This window comes from Octopus sinensis, linkage group LG3 (genome assembly GCF_006345805.1).
Source record: "Octopus sinensis linkage group LG3, ASM634580v1, whole genome shotgun sequence".
Lineage (NCBI taxonomy): Eukaryota > Metazoa > Mollusca > Cephalopoda > Octopoda > Octopodidae > Octopus > Octopus sinensis.
In genome coordinates this window covers 25,044,391-25,049,390 of record NC_042999.1, presented here as the reverse complement: position 1 = coordinate 25,049,390, position 5,000 = coordinate 25,044,391, and the positions used below count along the sequence as shown (strand labels likewise).

Below are 5,000 nucleotides of genomic sequence, written 5' to 3'. Positions count from 1 at the left end.
TGATCAGAGATCGTGTGCTGAAACGAAAACAGTTGCAGCGTGGAAGGTGTTTGTAAGCCATTTAAGAAACACACAAAAGCCGTTCGATTCACTTCAACATTTAAGTTTAATTTGTCAAAATATTATTTTCTTCGCTTTAAGACCGCGACATGTTCACTGACAAAAATCCGTGTTGCATCTCTTGTTGGTTTATATTTGATTGGTCATTTATTTCATTAGAAGTGATTAAATCCAGAGCAAGAAATGTTTAGGTTGAGTATAGAGAAGAATCTAGGATATTTCGAGGGACGGGGTTATATATGATGAGCCTGAACGTTGTTATTGTTTAGCGCCAGATCAATGTTATTATCAAAAATGTTCAAGTTGTGACCACCTTGTCTTTCTTTTCAGATATAGTGTACCTAAAACTGCATTGTTCAATACTTCCAAAAGTTTAAGATGTTACAGTAATGGTAATATTTAACAAAAAGTCATTAAAAGCTTCTTGTTTGAGTCATTTGACTGTGGCCATGCTGGAGCACCACCTTTTAGTCGAGCAAATCGACCTCAGGACTTATTCTTTGTAAGCCTAGTACTTATTCTATCGGTCTATTTTACCGAACCGCTAAGTTACGGGGGCGTAAATACACCAACATCGGTTCTCAAGCGATGCTAGGGGGGGGGACAAACACAGACACACAAACACATACACATGCATATATACATATATACGACGGGCTTCTTTCAGTTTCCGTCTACCAAATCCACTCACAAGGCTTTGGTCGACCTGAGGCTATAGTAGAAGACACTTGCCCAAGGTGCCACGCAGTGGGACTGAACCCGGAACCATGTGGTTGGTAAGCAAGCTACTTACCACGCAGCCACTTCTATGCCTCATGTTGACTCTAAGAAACATATAGCATAAAACCTTTGGGGTACATGTGTGTGTTTGAGTATGTGCTAATGTACTTATGTCTATTTGTATATATGTAAGTGTATAAGTGTGTATGTTGTTTGTGGTGGGATGTGCCGGACGTAATGAGAATTTTGTCATCTTTTTCATTTCGAGTTTTAAAAAACCTACCGAAATCAATTTCATAGTAAAATCAACGGTACATTGGTATCGAACCGGTCGACTGTGTCTTCCACAAACTTGTAATCGTGCTGCAATCGTTATTTTCAAACTGACTTAACAGTGAACTGATAGAATCGTTAGCGCGTCGGACAAAATGCTTAGCGAAATTTTTTTCTGGTTATTTACGTTCTGGGTTTCAAATTCCGCCGAGGTCAACTTTGTTTTTTCATCTTTTCATTATCGCTAAAATAAAGTACCAGTCAAGTATCGGTGTCCATGTAATCAACTTGCCCCCTCCCCTCAAAACTATTGACCTTGTGCTGAAATTAAAACGAACTATTTCGAAACTGACTGTAGTAGAATCCTTAGAGTGTCGTGCAAACTGTATTTCATTAATTAATATCGTTAATTAATATTGAGTTTGATACTGAGAAATATGAAAAATTAGAAAAGTTTCGAATCTGAAGAATTGATTACTAGCATAATCAAAAAGAAAGAGAGATTGAGCAAAAGTTTGATGTACATCTCTTATATAAAATCCGTTCTGTCTGTCTGTCTGTGTGTGGCTTCTATGATCTCGGGCATCCTCCATCCGATTGCGCTCAAATTTGATATGTATCAGGGCGTGTACAAGTCTTGAAAAAATTACAAAAATCGATTCCAGGTGAGAATGCGATTGATAAAGCCGTGGAAAATCGTTTTTCTTTGGAATAGAAAAAAAGCCTATCTTTATTTCTTCTTTTGCTGGTGTCTCAAATTTAGGTTAAATCAGTGTTTCTCAAGGGGGACGGTCGGACAAGTTGTTTTGAGAAAATTTGGTTTAAATGTTTGACAACTCAGCGCCGTCCATTGGACGGTGGGGGGGGCGTTTTGCTCGTAAAACTATAAAACTCTAATTTCTATACATTATTGTTAAAAATTACCGTTATTGTGGAATTCCACTACCTTTGAGGCATTGAATAATGTGGTCCTGGGTACACTATATCTAAAAAGAAAGATAGAGTGGTCCCGACCAGAACGCTTTTGATAAGAGTGATGACCTGGAACAAAGCAACAACAGCAACGGTAGAGACGCAATGGCCCGGTGATTAGGGCAGCGGACTCGCAGTCGTAAGAACGCGGTTTCGATTCCCAGACCGGGCATTGTGAGTGTTTATTGAACAAAAACACCTACAATTCCACGAGGCTCCGGTGGGGTGGGGTGAACCCCGATGTACTCTTTCACCACAACTTTCTCGCACTCTTTCTTCCTACTTCTGCAGAGGAACCATGGTGTAACCCACTATGGTGTGGTAAACTTTCACGCCCTAGTCTAGATTGCGAATGCTCTGTACCCCAGGATGGTTCAGCTCTCCACCCGTTAAAAGCCATCGTTTACGGAATGAAGATAACAACGTAGCTTTCGCGCCCGTGCAAACGCCAGTCTATCGCGTGTGGTGGGTGGATCTTCAAGTTGCCACACTCATTCTTAGTAGCTTAGAGTAGGCTCGAATCAGAGATTATTCTTTGTGGCTAATGACGTGAGTCCTGGTTGGAAGAAGAAGAAGAAGAATACAGCAACGACACTTTCACTACCGTCAGACTCTCCTGACTCAATTCTATATTCATCCTAAACACTTCTTACTCTAATCACGTCAGTTCTCATTCAGCTATATCGAAACAACATTGTCCCATATATCCCTCCTTTTTTTAAGACAGCGGGATTGATTTGTGGAAGTTGTTGCTGCTATTTCTAACAGGTCGAGTGACTCCATGTGTGTGTGTGCGCGCGCGTCTGTGTTTTTTGAGTATGTATTAGTGTTTATGCGTTTGTGTATGTTCTAGGGAGTGTTAGTTTGTGTGTTTGTACTCGGTGTTATTGAATGCGTTTGTGAAAGAAAGTAGGGAGAGAAAGAGGGAGAGTAATTTGAGACGGAAAGAGAGAGAGAATAATTAAGTGAGCAATAACAAGCAGGTGTCATACTTGAAGTCCTTCTTTGCTAACAAGACAAGTCTACTTCCAATAATGTACACATAACGCTACAGATGTGTACATTTTACTGTCGGTCTTACAAAAAACAAAACGAAGCAACACTCGAACGGAACACCAAAGAAACAATAACAATAGCAACGATAGGAGTCGTTGACCGTCGGAAAGAATACTGCGTGGTATTTTCTTTGATTGTCAACGTTCTGAGATCAAATCCGCCGAGGTCAACCGTGTCTTTCATCTTTTTTCGAGGTCGATAAAAATGTGCCAATCCAAGGCAGGAATGTCAAACTAGATACCTAACGGTATTTGGTCCAGTATTTGGTATGGGCGGCGAGCTGGCAGAAACGTTAGCACGCCGGGCGAAATGCGTAGCCGTATTTCGTCTGCCGTTACGTTGTGAGTTCAAATTCCGCCGAGGTCGACTTTGCCTTTCATCCTTTCGGGGTCGATAAATTAAGTACCAGTTACGCACTGGGGTCGATGTAATCGACTTAATACCTATGTCTGTCCTTGTTTGTCCCCTCTATGTTTAGCCCCTTGTGGGTAATAAAGAAATAGGTATTTGGTCCAGTACTTTGCGTCTTGGATGCCTTTAGTAGAGTCCATTCTGTTGCAAACACTCGACCAGGTCTCCAGTTTGAATATACCTATTTCTTTATTACCCACAAGGGGCTAAACACAGAGGGGACAAACAAGGACAGACATAGGTATTAAGTCGATTGCATCGACCCCAGTGCGTAACTGGTACTTAATTTATCGACCCCGAAAGAATGAAAGGCAAAGTCGACCTCGGCGGAATTTGAACTCACAACGTAACGGCAGACGAAATACCGCTAAGCATTTCGCCCGACGTGCTAACGTTTCTGCCAGCCCCAGTTTGAAGATACCTTCTTCCATTCACCCCTCCCGCTAGTCTTTATTATTTTGGTGTTCGATATAATCGTCTCCCATCAACATAACAACTCCTCAGTTTTCCATTTTTCATTCATAGTTGTGAAACATGGGTTTGATGGGTTTACACACGTCCTTAACAGGATATTTCCAGTAGCTTACTCGCTTTTATTCCCATTTCTTTCGCCTTTCTCCAAGTTCTATCATCTCATCGCCAAGACGATGAGAAGATGATGGAGCCTGGAGAAGTGACAACAAGAAAGAGATAGAGTTTGCAGCCCTCTAGACGTCCCTGTTCTAAAGGAAAATATCACTTGGTTTATCAGTACCCTACATCGTCCCTTGCCTGATATGATTTCGCTCGCCTTTGCCTCTTCTTTGGCTATCCTTGCAGCTCCGACTAAAAGTGCTTCAGAAACATTAATAGCAGCAGCCATAACCTTCTCCTCCGGGGCCTGTTTGTATTGTTGTTGTGGTTGTAATTGTTGCTTCTGGTAATGTCTACCACCCTCTTGTTTCTTACGCTTTCCCACATCTTCTGAAGTGAAAGCTCTTAAATGACCTTTACTCCAACCTATATAGAGCTTTATGACCTGCACCACTTAGTATGACTGACCCCCATCTCTGCTCCCTCAGGGAACTGTAACTCTGAAATAATCTTATATTGTTGCTGGTCATCTCCATACTTACATGTTGTGCAAAGTTGACGAGAAAGCTAAGGTCATCCTTCGTGCTAATATCTCATTTCATGATGCTTGTATTCCTGAGATGCATCAACTGGGGAGTTAGCATTCAGGAAGGTGTGTGCTACACCAGCCCTGTCTGTAATCGTGTCAAAGATCATTCTTGCTGCTAGCACGTCGGTTGCTATGCCTTTAGTAATCGCCTCTTTCGATGTTTCTGGAGATGTACCTGGAGGTACACAAGCAACAGCAGCCGTCCAAGAATTTGGACCTGGAGATCTCCATTTCCAGCGACTTCGAGGGCCACCTCCCAGTGGTGTCGGGTGTCAACGAAGAGCCCTCGACTACAACAAGACAACCAAATTTTTTTTCCCAAGGTCTGGGGTCTCCCGCCCCTAAG

General features: G+C 42.0%; 1 protein-coding gene across 1 annotated transcript in view; it reads left to right on the top strand.

Moving 5' to 3' along the window:
• Positions 1–3,171: 3,171 nt before the first annotated feature.
• Positions 3,172–5,000, top strand: part of LOC115209198 (tyrosinase-like protein) — a 27,598-nt gene continuing 25,769 nt past the window's right edge. Inside the window, exon 1 of the mRNA XM_029777448.2 lies at positions 3,172–3,202. The gene's annotated coding sequence lies outside the window, so the exon portion shown is untranslated. The remainder of the gene's footprint in view (positions 3,203–5,000) is intronic.